The sequence below is a fragment of the Ictidomys tridecemlineatus genome, chromosome 10, assembly GCF_052094955.1.
Source record: "Ictidomys tridecemlineatus isolate mIctTri1 chromosome 10, mIctTri1.hap1, whole genome shotgun sequence".
Classification (NCBI taxonomy): domain Eukaryota; kingdom Metazoa; phylum Chordata; class Mammalia; order Rodentia; family Sciuridae; genus Ictidomys; species Ictidomys tridecemlineatus.
In genome coordinates this window covers 55,594,314-55,618,739 of record NC_135486.1, presented here as the reverse complement: position 1 = coordinate 55,618,739, position 24,426 = coordinate 55,594,314, and the positions used below count along the sequence as shown (strand labels likewise).

The 24,426-nt window shown below is 39.0% G+C and overlaps 1 long non-coding RNA gene across 2 annotated transcripts in view; it reads left to right on the top strand.

The window, feature by feature from the left end:
* The first annotated feature begins 8,102 nt into the window (after window positions 1-8,102).
* Window positions 8,103-24,426, top strand: part of LOC110598261 (uncharacterized) — a 52,853-nt gene continuing 36,529 nt past the window's right edge. Inside the window, exon 1 of one of the 2 annotated variants that reach the window (XR_013426595.1) lies at window positions 8,103-8,421. This is a non-coding gene — a long non-coding RNA (uncharacterized LOC110598261). The remainder of the gene's footprint in view (window positions 8,422-24,426) is intronic. The other variant, XR_013426594.1, reaches the window with a different exon arrangement.

The window sequence follows — 24,426 nt, the reverse complement described above, 5'->3', positions numbered from 1 at the left end:
TGAGCGCGAAAGAGGAGAGCAAGTCTAGAGTGCTCCAGATGGAAGGAAGTTCTGAAAGATTGAGTATAGGGATAGGGGCACAGCAGACTCCCTGGGGGTGGGAATAGGGGTGGAAGATGGGGAGGTGGATCAAGAGGTCAGCAGGTGTAACTTAAAGAACTGGCCATTGGGGGTTCAGAGAGACGGACAAAGGAATGAAGACCTACACCTAGGTTGGGTGTAAATACCTTGTTGTTAACAGAGCCATCTACTGAGAAGTGGATGATGAAGGCAGAAAACAGGTTTGAGGAGGAAGATCAACAGGAAAAATTGTAAAAGAGAGAGAAAAGTTCATTATATAGTCATATGTGTGGGCCTAATAACTACTGTAATTTTGAGGTTGAAGCATAAATGCTATTTGAAGATATCAGTAAAACTAATGAAATATCAAAACATTGATGATTTCTATTGTTGATAAAAATATTTCTACTATGGTTTGTACTATTAGTGAAAAATAAGGTGTAATATTTTTTCTAAGTTTATAAAATTCTTGAATTCTCTCCATGAATGTTTTGTGAGTCTATGGATCCCAGGTTAAAAACCTAGGTTTTAATAAGAGCCAGAAAAAAAATACTTCTTTCAGTATATCTAGACAATAGAAAAGATAAGTACCAACAAATACAGGTTTATGTTTGGTGGCTTCTTGTTTCTCTGGGAAGGGAAGGTCACCAGCTGAGAGTATGGAGATAGGAAAAGGGTAAGGAGATGTGGGGAATTAAATACTCAGGTTTGATAGAGGGAAGCTTTCAGGGAAGTATAATAAGATTGCTGGAACTGTTCAGAACTGCCCCTAGACATATGGGCTCACAAGATAGTCATTTGTGGTTTGATTCCTGGCTCTGTATTCCTTCACTGCATGACCCTGAGAATGTTACATAAAGTCCATATCCCTCTGTCTTATCTTGAGAATCAGCATAATAATTATGCCTACTATATTAACTCTATTAATATTAACTTTTAATTCTGACTACAAAAGTTTGAATTATGCCTGAAATAAATAAGTGCTCACAAAATGCAAATCTTTAATTTTAATTTTCAATTGTGAGGGCAGGGGGTGCTTCTGGGGATCAAATCTAGGGCCTCATGCATGATAAGCAAGTGCTCTACTACTGAACTACACCCCTAGCCCCAAAATCTGTATTTTTAAACTAGGCTTATAGGAATGGTTATGTAAATAAGCACATGGATTCAAAAGATGCTTAATAGGTAGAATTGATAAATCTTGGAGATTAATTTGATAAGAGAGGAATCAAGATTGATTTGTCTGTCTGAGAAATCTGGTAGATGGTAGAGCTATTTTTTTAAATCAAGAAGAATAGTGGAATTGCAGATTTCTGGTAACAGATGGAGAAGATAAAGAAAAAAAATCTTTGCCCAGTGAACTCTACACAGACAGACAGACCATGAGCTGCACAGGTGATGAAGATCCAAAATGATGAGCTTACAATCCTTGGATTGCTCCACCTCTGTATTCCTAGTTATGGCTTTGGAATTTGTTTTAATAAACTACTACTACTATTACTACTACTTCTTCTTGTTCTCCTCCTCCTCCTCCTCCTCCTCCTCCTCATTCTTCTTCTTCTTCTTCCCCCTCTCCCTCCTTTCTTTATTCCTTTCTTTGAATCCAAAGATCGATTCAAATAGAAAATAAAGAGGGGAATCTTTCCTATTTGAATCCATTTTTGTTTGAGTTAAACATGAGGAAACCAAACATTGATTTCTAAGGATTAACAATTTGAGGATGTCAATTATTGTTTACCAGTAATTCCTTATTAACTTGTCCCTTCCTTTCATTGCTCCTTGTGTATTATTTACTCTGCTTCTAAACTGAATTAAATTTTCAATAAAATTACAAGAGATTCCACAAGTATAGGAAACCTGTTTATTCACTACTATTTCTCCTTGCACAATGTTTCTGTGCACATAGTAGACACCCAATAAATTAGGTTCCTTGAAAAGATTAAAAAATAAAAATCAGGTAGGATGAGAAGAAACTATATACTAAGATACAAAACCAAGAATCTAGAATTATTCTCACACTTAAAAAAATGTCTGAGGGCTGGGGTTGTGGCTCAGAGGTAGAGTGCTCACCTAGCATGTGTGAGGCACTGGATTCGATCCTCAGCACCACATAAAGTAAAATAAAGACATCGTGTCCACCTATAACTAAAAAATAAATACAAAAAAGTCTGAATTCTTTTTCAAGTGGAATTGTCACCTAGAAACTCAATGTGTATTATAATAAAGGGGTCTTGAGCATATAAAATAGATTATTAATATGAATAAATGCTTTTCAACTCTCTCTTATTAAGAAATCATGTTATTCAAACTCTTTAAATGAGTTTTTAATATCAGTATTTCTATATCTTTGTTTTGGATTGTCTCCCAAAGGCTTGTGTTTTAAAGGCTTAGATGATAGGATGGCCCTATTAGGAGGCAGTAGAAACTTTAAGAAAGTGAGGTCTAGTGAGAGGTCTTCCAATGAACAGGGGCTTGCTCTTAAAGGGAGATATTGGGACCCTTGTGCCTTCCTCATCTTCTCTTTACTTCCTGGCCACCATGAGGTTAGCAGTTTACTCTTCTACATGATGCACTATCTTACTACAGGCCCCCAAACAACAGATTAACTGACTATGGACTGGAAGCTCTGAAACTGTGAGCCAAATTGATTTATTTCAGGTATTTGTTTGCCTAACAGAAAGCTGAACTAACATAAGTCTCATCATTAAATGGAACTGCTTTTTGAATCATCTACAACATTTTTAAAAAGATAATTTTGTCTTCCCATCTAATGTATTTGAGATATAGCAGAGTTTTTTTTCCACTCTATTTATGAGGCAGGCATTGGAATTTTATCTCAGCACACAAATAACATTTACACAAGACCAGACAGCTTTAAAAAATTAGTTCTGTAGCTATATGTTATGGTTGAATTGTGCCCCACCCCCAGATATACCAAAGTCCTGCGGGTTATCTGTTACAAATATTCTAGGAAACTAATATAGAAAAGAAGCACAAAGCTTAACACATGGAAGAAATAGTACCCAGGGAAGTACAAGAGGCATTCTCTAACACCTCCCTTCTGAAAAAGACTTTGGAAGAAAGAAACATAAATATTTTCAGGGGGGTGAGGAAAGATATCCATGCAATAAGAACAGGCTCCTAAGAAATAAGAACAATATAACTGACAGTTCATAATTATAGTACATCAGAGTTTAACCTCATTTAGAAAGAGGGTCACTGCAGATGTAATTAAGATGAATCATGCTGGAATAGGATGGGCCCTTAACCCAATATGTCTGGAGTCCTTACAAGAAAAGCAGAGAGACACATGGGGAAAAGATGACCATGTGGTGACAGAGGAAGAGATAAGAATGATGCATCTTTGAGCCAAGGAGTGCCAATAAACAGCAGAAGCTAGAAGAAGCAAAGAACAAAATAAGGGAAAGAAGGTAGTTGGGGATGGGATTGGATATCATTAAAGACACAGTAAAGATCAATGGAGCAGATAAATGAGAGAGAGAGGAAGGAAGGGGAAGGGAAAGAAATATGGAATAAATTTAGCAAATTCATGGTATATTCATATGTAAAGGTACAAAAAGGAATTTCACCTTTATGTATACGTAGAAGAAAGGAAATTCAGTAAAATAGAAGAGGGAGAATAGGGGGATGGAGGAGGGAATAAAAGCAGGGGTAGGGAATGGAGATTGAAATAAATTCCTTGCAAGTATGATTTCATATAAAACCTTAAAGGTTTATAGGGAGCATGGCCCTGCAGACACCTCATTAGATTTCTAGTTTCCAGAATCATGAGGCAATAAATTTCTGTTGTTTTAAGCCAGTACCTGTTGTAGTACTTTGTAACGACAGTCCTAAGAAACAAATATAGTATTTATCTGTGGTCTTTACAACATAATCACTGGTTTTATTACTTAAAAAAATGACCTTTAAAAGACTAGTTTCAGTGGCATACAGAACTTTCTAATTGTGAGGTACACCTCTAGAAAGAGCAACTTAAAACTGTGTTGAATTTCTTTGCCTTCTTTTAAAGCATTCAAAACCAGGATTAGGGTGGTATCAAAGTACTTCTTTCTTAAACAATGCTTTCTGGATAAGAATAATTGGTTCTTATAATATGAGAGGTAAGGACTCAAATATTGGTGGATTTTTTCTTTTCCAAAGGTTCATTTTGGAGGGGGATGAAATCACAATATATTTGACCTCTGCACTACAAATAAAAGTAGAGTCTTCTATTGGAAGAGGGTCTTGGTTCCTCATCCCTCACAGCAGCTCCTGCAAGCCAGTTTAAACACAACTGTTCTGCAGGGATTTTATCAAGGGAGTCAATACACAGATAAAATATATGACATAAAAACCATAAGCAGCAAAGGACTTATAAAGAAGATATTCCTCAAATGACCATTTTATTTTAAGCTCAGATAGAAGTCAAGGGTAAAACATGAAAATATAACTCAGCAAAGACATTTCTGTGGAATGCTAATCTAATGAGGTCTGTGTGCAGAGGTGATCTAACTGCTGTGCCAAGTCCCAAGTCTCACTATAGAAATTGCAGGCCTCTCAGACTGTCTTTTTTGAATATCACTTCTCTTGGATGGGCATTTGCTAAACATTGGATGGCAACACTTTCCAGTAAAATTCTTTTGTGAGAACTTAAATTCACATATTCTATGCTATTCATTGGAGGATATACTAATGCTTGAGTACCATACATTTATGTGGCAAGATCCACATTCCGTTGAAAGTCCTAAAACTCAATGAGTACTCTTATGTACTTGGAGGACTTTCCCATCTTTGATTTTATGATTATGAAAGAAACAAATATATTTTTTTCTTTAAGTGTTTTAGCTGGGTGAGGTGGCATGTATGTATAGTCCCAGTTACTCTGGAGGTTGAGGTGAGAGGATCACTTAAGCTCAGGAGTTCAAGGCCAACCTGGACAAAGTAATGGGACCTCATCTCAAAGAAAGGAAAAAAAAATGTTTTCCTATATTACTCATATAATATGTATTCACTGAAGATACATTAGAAGACACAGAAAAACATGAAGGAGAAAATTTTAAAAACTCACAATCTTTAGGCATTAAGCACAGTTAACATTTTGTATATTCTTCCAGACCTATTTCTATATACATTCTTTTAAAAAAATGTTCTATGATTCACATATTCAGCATTTGCTTTTTTTCTGGTACCAATATATTGTACACAGTTTTTCTTTGGCATCTCATAGATCAATTAAGATGTCCATTATTGATGGACATCTAGATCTGTTTTATTCTTTTGGTATTATGAACATGTCATTAACTATCCAAAATACTTGGTACATTTTAATTATTGCTTTAAGAAAAAACTCTGTAGCCAGACTGATGGGTTAAATATACACATTTTGTGATTTTTGAAAAGTATTTCCAAATTATCTTTGAAGTATATTTATATGTGTGTTTCCAACAGCAGTATATGAAATGGCACACTCTATCATTAGTATTGCCCCCTGACTACCAGTTCAAAAGGTAAAATTTGGTGTCTTCTTGCTGTTTAATTTTGTGTGTGCTTGGGAACAACCCAGGGCCTCCTGCATGCTAAGCACAAGCTTTACCATTGAAGCTAAGCCCCTGGCCCCAAATTTCATTTCTTCAATCATTAATGAAGATGAACCTCTCCTCCCCACCACCCCCAACACATCCAGCACAATTTTCTTACTAGCATGCCTCAAAAACCTTAACTGCCTGGACTTTCTGGATTTTGTTTACTATCTTGCTGTTTTCTGAATTATCAAAGTATTCCCAGATATGTAGTATTCTCCTTCAGGTATTTTCCAGGACATCAAGGAGATCTCTTGTTACCAATTAAAAAAACCTCTGTGGAACACCATTTTTTTTTCTTTGTAGTATGCATGTGCACCAGTGTGCATCTGTGAGTGTGTGTGTGTGTGTGTGTGTGTGTGTGTGTGTGTGTGTTGAGGTGGTTCTGCAGGCCAGGACAGAGGCCTCAGGTGTGGCTGTGGGGTGATAAAACAGTTATCACTTGCCTCCATGTGCTCATTGATGCCCCACATGGTAGCTCAGATTCCAGAACCGGCTTCTTGAAAGATCAAGCTTAGCGAGGGAGTAAGCTGTTTGCACGTAGGTAGTAGAAAATAAGAGGCCCTGGGGTGTATTTTCCTTTTTTATTGAAATATTATAATTATACATAGTATTTGGGTTCATTTGGATGAGATCATACATGCAAGCAATTTATTTCAATCCCCAATCCCTACCCCTGCTTTCCTTCCCTCCTCCTCCCCCATCTCCCTCTTCTATTCTACTAAATTTCTTTCTTCTACATATATAAAGGTGAAATTGCTTTTGGTACCTTTACATATGAATATACCATGATTTTGCTAAATTCATTCCATATTTCTTTCCCTTCCTCTTCCTTCCTCTCTCTCTTATTTATCTGCTCCATTGATCTATCCTGTGTCTTTATGATATCCAATCCCATCCCCAACTACCTTCTTTCCCCTTTTTGCTCTAGCTTCCACATATGAGAGAAAACATTCAATCCTTGGTTTTCTGTGTCTGGCTTATTTCACTTAGCATGATTTTCTTTATTTCCATCCATTTACAGGCAAATGCCATCATTTCATTCTTCCTTATGGCTTGAGTAACACTCCATATGTACCACATTTTCTTAATTTCTTACAACGAGATGCCCATCAATGGTCACCTATTGATGGGCATCTGGTTGTATCTGTAATTTGGCTATTATGGATTGTGCTCCTATAAACATTGAAGTAGCTATATCACTGTAGTATGCTGATTTTAGATCTTTTGGAAAAGTACTAAGGAGTAAGATAGCTGGGTCATATGTGGTTCCATTCCTAGTTTTTTTTTTTTTTTTTTTCAGGAATCTCCACATTGCTTTCCAGAGCAGTTGTACTAACTGACAGTCCCACCAACAGTGTAAGAGTGTGTGCCTTTCCTCTCACATCCTTGCCAGCCTTTATTATTATTCATGCTCTTAATAATTGCCATTCTGACTGAAGTGACTTAGTTTTGATTTGCATTTCCCTAATTGCTAGAGATGTTGAATAATTTTTCATATATTTCTTGGCCATTGGGAACACCCTCCTTTCATCCAATTAAAGAATGTCCAAGGCCAATGGTTCATGCTTTCTGCAACTTGACTATTTTGTTTTGTTTGAGATGGAGTCTCCCTATGTTGACTAGGCTAGTTTCAAACTCTTGAATTCAAGCAGTTCCTCTGCCTCAGCTTCTGCAGAAGCTAGAACCACAGGGGAGGCCACCATTGACTTCAGTGTGGCTCTTAAACCTCCTCATTGAGGGAAAGAGCTGGTGAAGCTGGAGACTCTATTGAGCCAGCAACCCTTATAGAAGCAAGAGAATGTTCACCCCAGCCAGGCTTTGCTGATGAAAATGTTTTTCTTTTTTTCTTTTTTATGCATTTTGGTGAAAATGTTTTCATGAACTGTGAACTGTTTCTGTCTATTCTCCATTTGACTGGCTTGTGACCTTGCATTCTCTCTAAAAGAGGCAGTTGAGATGGAAACAGACGTGTTTGTGTTAGGACTCCCAGGGCAGATTACAGAGGGGTTTTGTGCTAGTGACAGCAAGAGTAACTTCTGTAAATTAGCAGTGAAGAATGAGCTCTAGAGGCCTGATTCTATCTCCACAGCCCACTCGACTAATTTGTGCCTCAGTTTCCTCATCTATAATTTGTACAACTTTACAGAACAGGCATGACGATTCAGTCACTTGCTGAAAAGTTCTTAGAGATTGGCTTGGGGATGTGACTTGATGGTAGAGTGTCTAGCAATCAAGGGGCCACAGGTTCAATCCCCAGCACCTCATTGAAAGAAAGAAAAAAAAGAAGGTAAGTGCTAAATGAGCCAATGGAGTAGAAAAGTAAAAGAGCCAAGGGAGGATGATTAGTGCATATTAGTGCAATTGTGCATAATTGTCCAGACACATCTAATTTAGAAGTTGAGGGGAATCCCGGGTAGAATAGAGAAGTGAGCAAAAACTGGTTGGAGGGAAAGGACCAAACTGATCTATCTTGTTTTTCCTCCCTGCAGCCAGCACTTTTTTTTTTTCTTTCTAATTTTCCCACACAGCCTCCCACCCTCTTCTGCACTGAGTTCCTCGAGGCGGCGCCCGCACGTGGAGGTGAAGCAAGGGGCCCAGCGAGGACCGGCGGAGGAGCCACGGTCTGGAGCTCAGCGAGCGCATTGTGCGGACAAACTGAATGGAGCTGGGATGTGTGCGCGCTGGCTTGCACGGATTAGCCGTGCTTTCCCATGAACTACAAAAGAATGCCCGAATCTGGGACGTTTGTCATCAAGGGGCAGGCTGCTCAGGATGCAAGGTAACCAGAGCTTTTCCCGGACTGCTTCAGTCTTTTGGGACGTGGGTCACTCTAATCCTTCCTGTTTATATTGTGAATGCGTAGGCAGCAAGGCTTAAGCTCTGCAACGGTAAATAAGAATCGCGATGCAGGCATTCCTAAACAGCTACGTCCTCTGGTTGCTCTTTCTTTTTCTTTCTTTCTTTCTTTCCTTTTTTTTTTTTTTTTTTTTTTGAAGGGGCACTGTTGCCTCCCATTTATTCAGTCCTTCACAGCAGAGGGACTGAGGGGTTGCTGCGGAAGCGCGCGCCCAAAGCTGCCTTTCTGCCCACCAAAACTCGATTTAGCCCTTGGATCGTGCTCTTGTTTACACATTTATTTCCCCGTTTTATTTCTTCATTCTTCATGCAACCACTTTGCCCTCCTGTTATTGCGAGGATCTCAAGATTGATTGTGCATAATTGTCCAGACACATCTAATGAAACAGTTAATTCTCAGAAAAAACAACAAGTTTCTTATGGTGTTTGTGGAAGCTAGGAGATAAATTGATTGGTAGTGCCCTGTTAAAGTGTAATTGGAATTCTCCCCCAAGCTACACATTTCTCTTTCATTCGAATTTGAAATCTTTCAGAACCTGGAATTTCAAGTCTATGATTTTGTGCAATTAAATGTTTGTGGGTGGTGAAGTCTAATTTCACAACCCCACTTTTAATCAAAGGAAAAAAAATCCTAGAGTTAAGCATGAAATCTGAGCTCATAGAAAGGCCATTCCTGTGGGGCTGTGAAGAAATGACCTGCTCCTGGAGATGAGTGCCCACCTTTCAGGAGGAGCACAGGAGGTTCTCCAAGACCTACCAGGACCAAAGGGCCAGGCCCTATGTTAACCTTTATATCTTTAAAAAAAAAAAATTACTGAACATTTTCCCCCTGATTCAGTTCATTTATTGATTCATTCCATGACTATGTACAAATGATTAAAAGAATCTGAGTGTTGCACTAGGAGTAAAATATAGTGGACATTCGGCTTTGCAGAGGTTCTGAAGGGGGATGGGAGAGGGAGAAACTGGAAAGCACTTGGTTACTGTGTGCTAAGTGCTAAGGTGCAGGTTAGGAGAACAGAGTGGAGCTGAAAGGATAAGGTAAGACTTTCAGAGAAAGTGGCATCTGGAAAGGGTGTTAGTAAGAGTTCCCAATTAGTCCATGCTTTGGGATGACTTAGAGAGGGCCCTGACCAAAACTCAGATTCCCTCCCTCTGCATTCTCACCTACTGAGTTAGAATCTCTGAGGGCAGAGAAACTTTATTTATTTATTTATTTTTATTACTACCCCCACACCTCCCCTTCCCTGGAGATGGAACTCAGAGCTTCATGCATGCTGCCACTGAACTACTCTACCCAGGGCAGATCCTGCATTTAAAAGCACTTAGGAGATTCCATGAAACTCATCTGAGTCTTTGGTCTCATTCAAAGCATGAATAAAGGTGGTGGTTGGAGGGAAATTATTTGGGGCTAATGGAACAGACATCTGCAAATAAAACAGAGGTGACTCAGACTTTATTTAGCTAATGGTGAGTAGCTAAATCATTTGTCCCAAACGCATATAGTTGGTATTTCTGTAACACCTATGTAGAAAATCTTTACTTCTAGAGTTTCTTTGTTCCGTAGCTTAACATTTTTCATTACTGTATTAGAAATCAATGAAAAAAATCATGGTACATGATTTAGGGACTCTCTCCAATAATACATACTCAATTGAGCATGTGCACACATACAAACATACACACACACTCTGCTGGAATATATCTAGTTAATACAATGAGAGTTATCTGGTTTTTTTTAGGAATTGTGAAACATCTCCTACAATGTCTTGGATAAAAGACATTGTATCCAATTAATTCTTACTTTAAGAATCTAGAATAATATGTGAATATTTATTTTATAAGCAAATGATTACTTTGTAGGTATATTATAAAATATGTAGCCCTGAGACTTTTTGTGTGATCATCAATAACAGCAAAAGTTTCTAATTTGTGGGAAGAAGTTAATGTGCAGGTCTGAATTATAAGCATTGCCTCTTTCTATTTTAAGCCTAGACAATGGTACAGAGTGTTAAAGCATTAGAATAGAGATATTTCTTAATTTTCTAACTAACTAACTTAATTTTTGTTGTTGTCTCATAAGTAAGACTTCAAGTCCTCTGACAAATACTACTTCAATACATGTTACCTGTGGTTGTTATTCTCTTCTTTATCTTTAACTTATTGCTGAATGTTTTAAAGAAGTCACTTTATTTTTTTCTGTCTGCATTTACCTTTGACTCCACACTTATATGTGAAGATTTCCTTAAATCTGCTGCACTTGGGTGTACCTCAGTGGAAGATCATGTGCTTAGTGTGCAAGAGGCCTTGAGTTTGATCCCCAGCACTTAAAAAAAAAAAAAAAAAAAAGATTTCCTTAAATCTAACCTTCCCCTTAAATTTTTTTCTAATTAAGTTAAAGGAACTTCAACTCCTGTTCAGCTCTTGGGTTATATACCCTTCTTCAGTAAAGTTTTTTCTTATCCCTGAACCAGCTAGGCTGTCTCAGATTCTGACCCCTATTAATACTTGCAATTCATCTCTTGAATTATCCACCAAAATAATATTTATTTGTTTAATGCCTGTTTTGTTCCACTCCCTTAAACTTCTGAGGACAGGATTTTATCAAGTTCAACAATCCCCCAGCAGCTAGCACATAGTAATTGTTCAATGATATTTGTCAAATTAATGAACAAAATGGATATTCATAAATCAAAAATACATTTTTTCACAGACCAATATCTTTTGTCATTAAAAATTCTGGCCAGGCACGGTGGTGTACACATGTAATCCCAGTAGCTTGGGAGGCTAAGGCAGGAGGATCGTGAGTTCAAAGCCAACCTCAGCAAAAAGCGAGGTACTAAGCAACTCAGTGAGACCCTGTCTCTAAATAGAATGCAAAATAGGGCTGGAGATGTGACTCAATATTCAAGTGCCCCTGAGTTCAATCCCTAGTACCGCCCCTGCCCCCCACCAAAAATAAAGAAATAAGAAAAAAAATTTTCTGAATTTCTTAGGACTGGGGGTATAGCTCAAAGGCAGAGTATGAGTGAGACCCTGGGTTCAATTCCATATATATATATATAGATATAGATATAGATATATATAGATATAGATATAGATATGATATATATACACACACACACACACATTACATATGTGTATTCACACACACATAAATATACATTGTATATGTTTGTGTGTGTGTGTATACATATACAATTTCTTCACGTGGTTTTATAGAAAATGATGCAATTATCTTCTTGTTTTTAGATCATCTCCTTCCATGAAGTCTGGAGACATGCTTTTATACCAGAGGGTTGAGTAGGGAGAACTTAGCAGCCGTTTGTTCTCAGTGATTAATAAGCAGGGGGTATATCTATGCTTTTAAACTCCTTTATGTCAAAGGATGTTGTTCTAGTATATCTCTACACAGTGTTATTTCAACTCTTGTCTATTGAGTGTATATTAAGTGCTCAGCCCTGTGCCAGGCAAAAATGTACCATTAGATTTAATCTCTGCTGTCAAGAAACTTATGATCTATTCAAGGAACTAATGCATAGACTCTGAACTTAACATCAACACAGATACACCCTCCTGGTGGCACTTAGCATTATATTGTGGCCATAACTCTTCTTTCACAGTGTGAAATATGCAACAAACAGTGGAGGGTTAAGTAGTAAAGATAATGGTACAGACAATACATTTAGGAAGACTTCAAAGAAAAGGTAAAAATTCGGATGTGAAAAGTAGACAGAAAAGACATTTTTAAGGTTGTGGGACTTAGCCTTTGAAGAATAGATAAGACCAGGTTAGGCTGTAAGATAGGAACAGCTTAAGAAGTGCAGAATAAGAAATGACACCATGTGGCTAGACATTCTTGAAGTCACCCATTTGCCCAGTTAGAGAATCCAGGGAGAGCAAAGTGAAGTTGTTGTTTTCAGGAACTTTGCTTCCAAAAGACTCAAAGGAAGAAAGCAAACAAGACCTGTTCAAAACACCTGGCCTCAGAATTATGGTTATAGAGCAGATAATGTAAATATCAAAAATGTGACAAAACAAAATAATACCACCAGCAAGAATTTGAGAATAGGAATAGGAGAAAGCTAATTACTTCATTCATCAATCTTTACTAAAATTAAACTTGTATTTAAAAAATAAAAACTATCTAATTTCTTACACATTTAAACTTTCTCTTTTTTAAAAAAAAATCTATCTGTGGCCAAGAAATATTGGTTTAAAATTTGACAATACTTTCACTTCAAATTATGTTTCCTGATTAAATCAAGTAAAATTAAATTTAAGACTTTCAATGATTCAGAGCAAAAGTATCACATCATTCTTATTAACTAATTTCTCTCTAGTGCTCCATTTCTGTACCTTTCATATGCATGTGTTGTCTTCAATGGTGCTGATCAAGTGTTAGCATCAGTTAATACTGGGCAGGGGGATTTGTAGTGATTTGTTGCTGTTTTCCTTCTTACCTTTTGAAATTACTCATTTAAAAAATATGATAAATCATTTTGATAAAAACACTGAAGTAATTACTTAAATTAATATCTGACTAAAACAAAACAGAAACATGGGGAGAAGAGCTATCCAAAAGAAACCAAAGCAACTCACTTTTCTTATGGTCAGTTTGCTAGTAGACACTCCAAGCCTACTTCTTCTTGCCTCATAGCTATTTATAGCTCTACACTACATATTTTATTCACCCATAAAATTTATGGAGCTCTGACAGTGTTTTAGCCTGGAGATAATATTTTTGGTGGTGTAGTGACACAATTGTTTATTATTTGCTGGTATTATTATACTTACGGAAAACATCCTCCTGGGGTGAATCTGGATTGGTCCAAGACATTTCTGCTTATCTCATTTTCTTTGCCAGTGATTGGTTCAGCATGGACATATGATACAATTCTGGCCAATTGGATGTGAATGGAAGATTGCCAAGTAGTGAACTTCTGTGAAAGGATTATTTTTGCTTTTCAAAACAAGCTAGTGAGTGGGGGAAAAAAAAAATCCATGGCAGAAACTCTTTATTTTTCTAACTCTAAGAAGTTATCGTGTAAGGGTGAAATAAATGCTTGGAGCTACTGCAACCATCTTGTGATTGTGAGACTACAAACATTCAGACAAAAGTCACTGTACTGAAAATGAGAGAGCAGAAAGAAGGAAAGATTTGGATCCTTGATTACATAAATCTGGGTCCACTCACTGATTAACCCTAAAACTGTTCTGTCTATAGTTCTGTTATGTGAGTTGATAAATGCTGTAAGGTTTAAGGTACATTTAGCTGCATTTTCTGTTCTTGTAACTGAAAGCATCCTAATAGATATATGTAGTCCTGGGAAGCGCTGTGACTTGTACTTTGGGCTGGCTACAGGAAAAGAAAGAGTCTCACAATTATTTTCCATAATAAGAGCCTAGATGGAATTAGAAAAAAAAAAAAAGTCCTGTTTGTTACAATTCTATAGGTTCCATTTTAGGCCACAGCTACATGCACAGAAGGCTGCCATTTATGGAAAACCTGTTCCGTGCTAAGTGCTTTATCTCACAAATCCCCATAACAACTGTAGGCCTACTTGACATATGAAAAATCTGAAGCACAAAGATTTCAAGGGCAAGGCCCTGCTAGTAAATGGTAGAACCAGGATTTGAAACCGGGTCAAAGTTCTTTTTACTAACTGGCATTTGTTCTCAATTGTCAAATTGTTGATACCTGTTATATCGCAGTTTAGTGCTGATAATGAAGCAGCAGAAATTTTTAAAAATGCAAAAAGGCAGATTCAAGGCTATGTTTACATAGAGTCACTTTAATAAACCGTCAGTCCAGGGTGCTCACTTTCTGTTGTATGAAGGAAATGGTGGAGCTCTCGCCCACTCCACCCACAGCCTTCCTTATCTGTGCTCCAGCCTTCAGTGTGGGAACAAAGAGTAATAATTACAAGAAGTGCTCTAGTTTTGGTATTTAATGTCCCTCAAAGGCCCAGTATGTTGCTACTGGGAAGTGGTGGAATCTTTGAGAGGTGGAGGCCCATGGAAGGTTTAAGTTATTGGGGAGTGTGGAGAGTGTGCTTTTCAAAGGGATATTAGGACCCTGTTTTTTTCCCCCCTCTTTTCTGTGTTTTCTTATTTTCCAGCCATGAGGTGTGTGGTTCTGCCACTTACTCACATGCTACCATCATGGTGTCACCACAGATCCAGAGCAACAGCCCATTGATCACAGACTAAAACCTCCAAAATTGTGAGCCCAAATAAACCTTTTCTCTTTATTAGTTGTTTATTTCAGGCATTTGTCATAGTAATGTGAAGCTGACTGACACAGCAGGTAATGAGTTTTGAGCTTGAATGTCTTGGAGGAAAAGTGTTGGAAACTGACACAGTAGGAAAGATTTGCAGGCTTTTGTTTCTCTATATGAGTTGGGTATTCTTCTTGTTCCCTGACCCTCACAACTATAGGAGCTTCTGGTGTTATTGTGACTTCCAAAGTAAAATTGTTGCATGTGTTAAAAAATCACAGGTCAGTACACCCCCCCAAAAAATCAATTTTATTTTTTGGTTAATTTAAGGAAAAAACTGGGTCATCACAATGGTGTCTGTACCACTGTGTAATGGTTTTAGTAATCTTTGGAAAACACCAGCTGAGTCCAGAGAGCAAGCCTTCAGCCCTGGGGAAGAATTTTTTTTTTCCCCTTAATTGGATACTACCAGTGGCAAGGGTCCAGGAATGCAAGTTGGAGGCTGGCAACAAGGATACTTAGAGTCTGGGGTGTTGTTAAATGCCAGGAGTTTAAAGAAGAGCAGCTAGCTTTTTAGATAGTTGGAACCTCTTAAGATGCAGGTAGAAATTGACTCCATTTTTTCCCCTGTTGACCCCAGTTAAACTTACTCTGGCCTCACTCTTCCTTTCCCTTTGGAAGGAATCTTGGTCAGATCAAATAAACTTGATAGGTATTTTGTTGTTGTTGTTCATTTCCAGTGTTTGAAGCATGGTTAAAAAAAAAAGAGTAACATAGAAGTTACCATTTTAACCATTTTTAAGTGTAGAGTTCAGAAGTACTAAGTACATTCATTTGTTGTCCAATCATCACCATTGTTCATCTCCAAAACCCTTCCATCATCCCAAAGTGAAACTCAGTTCCATTAAACAATAACTTTCCATTCCCCCAGCACCTGGCAACCACCATTCTTTCTGTCTCTACAAATTTAACTACTATGTGTACTTTATGTAAAGAGAATCATACAGTGTTGGTCCTTTTGTGTTTGGCTTATTTCACTTAGCATTATGTCCTCAAGGTTCACCTATGTTTTCACCTATGCCCAAATTTCCTTTTCAAGACTGAATAACATTCCATTGTATATGCATTTTGTTTTTCCTTTGATCTGTCAATAGACTCTTGGGTTACTTCAACCTTTTGGCTAGCATGAATAATGCTGCTAAGAACATAGGTGTACAAATACTTGTTTGAGTCCCTGCTTTCAATTATTTTGAGTATACCCATAAGTTAAAGTTCTAGATGACATGGTAATTCTATTTTAAAATTTCTGAGAAACTGCCATACTGTTTCCTATGGTGGCTGTACCATTTTACCTTCCTTGATAATTATTCTTAGATAACCACAGTCCCAGTCCAGTCAAACAATCACGTCTCTAGTGTAGCTTGGTGCCAATTTAAAATGTTAAGTTTTTATCCTACAATAGCCTTTGTCCTAGGCAGCTTGGGTCTCTCTCCTTCTTAGAAGGTCACTGGGGAAGGGCATGGCTAGCTAGTTCCCCTTTTCCTTGCTCGCCCTCTTCTCACTCTCATTGGCTTCTGCTGTGGTTCCTGGGGGTTGGACACTGAGTGGGATGCAGAGAGCTTGTAGACACCACTGATATCTGCACTGGTCCTGTCTAAGTAGGACTTATGCTTTCTCACAGAGTTCTTTGTGGGCTTCTCAGAAATCCCCTCTCAGAATCTATCTCTGGCAATGCCTTTCCTCTGGGTGCTTGTTTGTAGGCCATGCTCAGCCCCTGGATCATCAGCAAGCTGTCCCTGTGTTGGGACAAGTCTGTTCCACCAAAGGATCCTTGTAGGTGGGTGGTTTATTTTTTTTGTTGTTGTTCATTTGTTTTTTATTTATTTATTTATTTATTTTTGACAACCCAGGCTGGCCTTTTTGTGCTGTTGGTAGAACTGTAGCTTCCTTCTTATGCAGCCCCTCTGCCGGAGATCTAGTCAACCTCCTGTGTTTAGATTTGCATCCTTGAAGAGCCAAACACCAGCTCATATTTCTTCTAAACTCTAGAAGACTTGTACCAAGTTGATGGAATGGGTTTCTTGAAGTCTTCTCTTACTCAGTCTTAAAGTAGAGGGGAACACAGCCTCCCTCTCCCATGAACTGCAGAGATCAACGAGGATTTTCCAGTACATAGTTCTTTAGGTCTCTCTTCCCCTCCCTTCTAGGCCTTCAGGTTGGTAATGGGCAAATGCTGGCAGAACAAGGTCCACAGTCCCTGTTCTTCCTTCAAAGGTAGGGTAGTGTATTCCTCTAGGGTAGGGTTTCTTATCCACAGCACCATGGACACTTTGGGTCAGTTAATTCCTTGCTGTAAAATCTATGTTGTACATTGCCACATATTTAACAACATCTCTGGCCTCTACCTGCTAGATTCCATCAGCACCTTCCTTCCTAGTTGTGACACCAAAGATGTCTGTAGGCATTGCCACATGTCCCCTGGTAGGCAAAATCACCCCTGAAAAAGATGGACTGCTTTCAACGCTTGAGTTGCTCTCAGCCCTTGGCAGTCCAGAGAGCCCTTTGATCATTCTGTTGTAGATGTTTTCTGATATAAGAAGTTGAGCTTGAGCCAGGCTGAAGTAGATTTATGATAAGCTGAATAGTGATCGTTTGGGTTTATTTCTTCCTTATTATTTCTTAGAAAAATCTTATTTGTCTGTTGTAACCTGGCTTCAGCTGTAGCCCAGAAGGTCAAGGGGAAGGTAGAGATGGCCACACCCAAGCCTGGGAGAGGGGGTGCAGCCCCCCTCCCCTGACCTGTCCCAACAAGATCATCCTTGGTTGTGAGAAGGTCGATCATCAGTGAGCATTCACAGAGAACAATAATTCTGGCTTTAAGATCCTGTTGCTTCTTCCCTACAGAGAGGAGATCCTCTCTCTGTCAAGCCAGGTACATCTGGATTTCTTTCTTTTTTTCTTTTTTCTTTTTAGGAAATCAGCAGTTTCTTTATAAATGTTCTGTTAGGATTGTACAAGCAATTAGAGCTCGAGTGTGGGAGTAGAGCTGGTTGAGCATGTCCTGCCTTAGGTTAAGTTTGTCCCTGAGACATGACACAGAGCTGGACTCCACCTGGGGGAGAAGGGGTAGAAATAGTTGTCGATGACTGAATGCTTCAATAAGAAATCTTTTTTTCAAAGAAGATTGCTCACCCCCCACCAACTGAATGCATCTGATAATGGCTCATGGAAGATAAATGGAAGAAAGCATACTGGTGACCAAGGGCTTACAGACTGCACAGCTCAATCACCAGCCCTCAGAGACTCCTGATCTCTGGCCTTCTGCCTAACCCTCTGTTGTTTTTGAGGAAAATTGCCTAGGAAGCTTGCCTTGCTGTTGACAGCTCTGATCCCAGAGACTGAAGTCAGAGCTTCAGTACTATTACCCTGAATGTAGGAACTATAAGCAGACTCACTCGAGTTTTTAGATTTTTAGTGAAATAAAATTGGATGAGTAGATGTACAATTGCTAAGTTATTCAAACATGGGAGGTGATAGGAGAGAAGGCTCAGAGACAAACATAAGAGTAACAGACAGATGCTGTCAGAAGAAAGAAAAATTACATACATAGAACACTAGAAGAATGAAAAATAATAGGGAAATGCTTGGAAAGACATAAAGGAAACAGATTTTGAATATAATATCCCATCTGGTGTGCAGCTATTTTACATAGGCCATTTTTTATAAAGTCCACGGAAATTCCATGGGGTGGTGGAGGTTTGGGAGAACAAGGAAGAGGATGACCCTGAGCCTGTTGTGTCATATATTAGGATACTGTTCCTCACCTATCCGTTAGCCATTTGCCCATATCCACCCATCTGGCCACATCAGAACTGCTGGGCAGAGATTTTGTTCCAGGAGTAAATCATGATTGGCCAAAACTTGTTTTAATTTCACTAGCAATTAGTCTTCGGATGGATTTGAAACAGCACTGCCAATAAGGATGTCAAAGAGAGCTTTTCTTCCTGAATAAAAAGGAAGTGTAGTAAGGACAAAACTTTTTATCTCTGTCTTTTCTTGCTTACTAGGATGCTAGTGGGAGAATATGATACCTGAAGCTTTGTTAGCCAATTTTGGACCTTGAGCTGACAAATATTAGCAGGAAAAATCCAATGTACAGAGCATGGTGGAATGAAGGAAAGGGGAGAGTTTGGGCCCATCAGGACACCCTTCAGCTGCTGACTTACCCTGAAGCCATTTCTCCCTCCAGATTATTGAGAGGTCCATAATGAATGATTTTTTCTTTTCTTTCTTTTTCTTTTTCTTTTCCTTTTCTTTTTTGGTACTGGAGTTGGAACTCAGGGCTTTGCACATGCTAGATCAGTGCTCTATCACTGAGTCATGCCCCCAGCTCAATAATTTTATGGCTTAAGCCATGATGAGTTATTTTTTTCATAATGATATAGCACATGCTAAGGGTGTACACCAACCAACTTCTTAAAATATGTACATCAAATATTTTAATTGATACATAGTAATTATATATATTTATGGGGTGCAGCATGACATTTCAATAGATATGTACCATAGGTAGTGATCAGATCAGGTTAACTGGCATATCCATCACCTCAGATATACATCATTCTTTGTACTGGGAACATTAAAAATCCTCTCTACTAGCTGGTTTTGAAATATTTCATTAATTGTTGTCAACCATAGTTATCCTACTGTGCTATAGAATGTTTCCTATTTCTTTAAATGGCCTATTAAACCAAGTTCTTAGGAAATAACTTACGTTACGAGACATAAAAAATCCAGAGAGCTAAGTAAAAGGTTGTGAAAAAATAGAATTCTTTACAAAAATAACACACGGCATACATGTTTGCTTGATATTGTGAGAACCACTTAGGCTTAGAGAAACATTTTATAATGTCTGGTGGTGTTGATCTTGGACATGGTTATCTTACTCTCTGTCCAATGAAGGATTCCCACTGAGAAGCAAGCGCTTACTTTTCTCCCCCTTTTTGTTCTGATGATGCTAACGATCCTTGTATGACAGACACAGAAAAGAATGCAAGAGACAAATGGGGAAATGCATTCAATTCACATAAGGATTTAATGAGTCAATCTATATTACAAACCCCTCACTGGCAAGGTTATATCTTTGTAGCAATTTGTTCTCACCTACTTCTATTATTCTGTACTTTCTCTTTGCCAACAACAGTAGTCACCAAGTTTAGAGTGACTATTGCAGTTTGTCAATAGAGGTTTAGTGGTCTGAGGTTTTGATCTGTGCTTTTGTTCCAGCTAGATATTTTCATGTAGCTTAAATTAATAAAACATGAAGGAATTTCTAATATAATGCATGTGCTCTGCTTTGCTCTTTGAGTGCATATTAATTATATGCATACATCTTCCTTCTAAGAAAATAGAATCAGGCAGCAGTAAGCTTTAACTTGCTCTCTGGGTTCCTGTTGATTCTTCCTCTATTTTTCTTTAGGAGAAAATATGCAATAAAAATATGGATGAGCACTTTGGTTTTTGTTGCTGCTAATAACAGAAAATTATTTGAGCTGCTCTTTCTTTCTCTCATCCTTCATCATGGGAAAGGGCGATGCTGGCAACGCCTGGGACTGAAGGTCATGCTGCCTGGCTTTGTGGGGACAGATGGCCATTGCTCATCATGTTAGCAAGAAGCTTGATGCTCACTTCTCGACATCAGCTGCTCACTATGTATATTAAGTGATAATTTAGCTTCAGGTGGCAACAGCCCTGGTGCTGTCTGATCTCCTGCCACCTTAATGGAGAATATTTGGACAGCAATACTTACTTTCCTGTCCTCCACTATGAAACAAAAGCAGACTCTTCAAAATAGTGAATAAGGATGATTATAATTATTACCACATCTGATTATTGGGCTTTTGCTTCACCAGCTAGGTATTTTGAATTTAAAACCCCAAGGGACAATTTTGTACATTATATGAAAAAAAAAATCAAACAAAACTGAAACAGCCTTGTAAATTAAGAAATAAGAGCCCCAGGGCTCAGGTGGGTGGGAAGGAGCAGATCAGGGCAGGGTTTAGGGGAGATAATATTCATCAAGAGCCAGACCATTACTTGGTTTCAGAAGAGTGTTAACTTCCTTGGTTGTTGTGGCTATTATTGATAAATTCTGTGCTTCTGAAGTAGTTTAAAGTTCTCTGGAGCAGCTACATCATTAATTCTTATTGAATTCCTATAAGTCAGTGTCTTCACAGGAAAATAGAAGAGCCCGACTCACAGTACCCTCTAACTGGGACCCAAACCCTAACAAATTTCCTTAGAAATTTGTTAGGGCTTGGGTCCCAGTGAGAGGGTTTTTAGAAACATTTATTTATGTTATTTTTTTATATACCTGTAATGTTCCACAGTGGACTGGGTACATTATCTGGAGTACATACTGTATAATAACAATAACTATTGAATCAGTACTACAGAAGATATGGATAGGATTGAAGGATCAAATCCACTTGGTATGGAGATGCATAGGTCAGTCAATCTTACACTTCTGCTAAAACTGATAAAATTGGACATTAAGTTTCCTGGTTATCAGAGCAAAATTGGAAAGGTAAACTGTAAAATTGAAGGACATAGTCTTAATTTCAGAATTTACCTTGGTTTTTTTCAGTGCTGTGGTTTGAATCCAGCACTTCGCACTTGTTGGGCAAGCACTCTACTACTAAGCTACACCTCTAACTCCTTTTATTTTATTTTGCCCAGTTTATCTTCAAATTTGTAATCCTCCTGCTTCAGCCTTGCAAAGTAGCTGAGATTATAGACATGTACCATCTTACCTAGCAAGAATTCACATTTTCATAGGGAAAAAAATACCACTTTTCCTGATTCTTGGACCTTAATCCAAGCCAAATATAGCATCTTCATAGGCTGAGGGTACTCATGTCATAGGCAATAGACATGTATTAGTCAGTACTATTGTTTGGATATGAAATGTACCCCAAAGACTCATGTGCTAAGGCTTGGTCCCCAATGCAGCAATATCCAGAGATGCAGCTTGGGCAAGTGATTGGACCATGAAGGCACTGAGCTCATCAGTGGATTAATATATTGATAGTTGAACAGACTACTGGGAGGTGATGGAAACTGTAGGAGGTGGGACCTAATTGGAGGAAGTAGGTCACTGTGCCATGAGCTGAGCAGCTTTCTGCTGCTACATACTTCTGCCATGATGCTACACCTCACCTCAGGTCCAAAGCAGTGAACCTGGCCAACCATGGGTCTCACAGAGATTAAAACACCTGTCTAAGAGGGGGAGCTAGAATTTACCTAAAACCAGGTAAACCAGTTGTTCATGCAAGATATTTTGGTCATAGCAACAAAAAAAGTGACTGAGACAGTCAACTTTCTGTCACTGTAACAAAATACTTGACATAGCAGTTTGTAAAGAAGAAAGGTTTATTTTCGCTTATTGTTTCAGAAGTTGCAGTCCATGGTTAATTGACCCTATTTGCATTGGTCCTGTGGCAGCATAATACATAATGGCAGGAGCATGTAGTGGAAGAAGCCTGCCTACTACATGGAAATATGGAAGCAAAGAGAGAGGAATGGGGCCAGGGTCCTAAAATCCCCTTCAAGGGCATGTCCCCTTAATTTCCTTTCAGAAGGCCCCACCTAATAAAGGTTCAACAACCTTCCAATAGTACAACAGTCTGGTGACTAAGCCTTTAATATATGAGCCTTTTGGGGACATTTCAGATCCAAACTACAGCAAGGCAACAACCTTAACTAATACAAAAACAGGCTTCCTACTGTGCAAAGAGCAATGTCCACAAATGACTGAGGTTGACCTCTGAGTCCATTACACAGTGTACTTTGCAGAAAGCATTTCTTCCGAAAGTTCCATTGTATGGGATCAGGTCTTTGTATGCAAGTTCCAGAGTTTTAGGGAAACATTTACTTTTAACGGTGTTGCAGAGAACACACTGCATTTCCAGGCCTGCTCTTTGCAGAATTTGGTGTGCTTCCTTTTCCTTCGCACAGTTTCTCCACCAGGCTTTCCTGATTTTTTCCAAATACTCCCTCATACAGGGTTTCAAAAGCAGGAGTCTACCTGAGGAAATCCCCACCACAGTAATTGTATAGCCATGACTTGGGCAGTGAATGAAGAGATTGCTGGTGGCTTCCCTAGCTATGTTCATGCTTAAAAAAGGAATAACCTTTCTCCCCACCCTCCTAGACCAGGATATTAACCATAAAACCAACATGATGCTTAGTAATTTGTTCCTAAGTTACAAGGTAATACCTGTGGGAAGCAACCTAAATTCAGTAGTATATCCAATATACTGAGAAAAGAAGTTTTTAAAGGACAAGGAATTCTCCTTGGAATAGGGGATTTCCAATGTCTGAATAACAGAGAGTAGATGCAGAAGTTTCTCTGAGGAGTGGTGCCCTTCTCAGGACATAGGTTTAAGGTCTCCATTCCAGGAAGGACAATGGGAAACTATTTTGTGCGGACTCATCTGATATCCACAGCATTCCTGAAAAGTCAACAATGATCGTCCTCATTCCTGATAAAGAAACTGGGTCTCAGATTAGAACGCTTGTCTAAGGGGTGGAGCTAGAATTTACCTAAAACCAGGTAAATTCCCAAGGGTCAGCTGACTAGCCTGGTTTTATAGAACAGAAAAGGAGCAGTACTCAGGGGAGTTTCTTCATCCAGTTGAAAGTTTGTTTAATACCTCTGTGCCCTTGGTGTCCTCGTCTGCAAAATGGGAATAATAAACATGTATTTTATGCTCAGAGAAATGTGTGAGATTAAATGTTACGTTACATTTGAGCAGTTTAGAACCAGACCTGACACCTTGATTTTCTCAGGGAAGGTTTGTTAAATTATTATTTTTTCCTGATGGGTTGAGAACCTCCACCCTTCTCTTTCTTTCTCTTTCTCTTTTTCAGACTTTACTTACTGTAAATGGAACATAGTCTTGGGGCTGGGGTGGGAGGTTGTTGTGGGGGGAGTAGAAAATTCAATTCCAGCTTGGCTATTCTACTCTTATCCTGGGAATTTTGGACCAATTCCTGGCATTCTGAGCAATAAGTAAATCTGAGAGAGCTAATTCCTTCCCCTGGAACCTCTTAGCATGGATTCAGGGTTTTTGTGGTTATTGTTTGTGTGAGCAGAGCCACTTTCACTTTTAATGGTCCCCAAAGTGTTTTCCTTTAAGGACTCCAGTGGGAGGTGTTAGTCTCCCTCTCTGGCCCCAGGAACTGGCTGGGCCACTTCCTCCCCTCATCAGAATGCATCACCAGCCCCAGGCTACTGAGTGTGGGAAGAGCTGCCCAGGGCTCTGTGGGCCCAGGAACTGGCTGGAAGCTGTTGCCTCTGACCCAGAGCTACCCCTTGCACGACGGAGAGGAACGTAATGATCAAGGCTGGTCTCCTGGGCCTCTTTGGACCTGGAAAAGGGAGAGGAATTACAAATGGTTCGGTGCTTGCTGAGAACACAAAGAGGGGATTATGGCCGTGATGGTGAAAGGGGGTGAGCCTGCTGATACTGCGCTTGCTGTAACCCTGGCTCATTCCTCTCAATGCCTTTGAAGATTTTCGCGCGCAGCCAGAGGTGCCGGGAAACCACTGGGACAGGTGCGAAGCAGCCCCAAGCAGGCTCCACCTGTGGCTGCTGCCCAGGCTCTGAGCCACATGCCCCGGCCTCCTGCTGCAGCCCACAGGG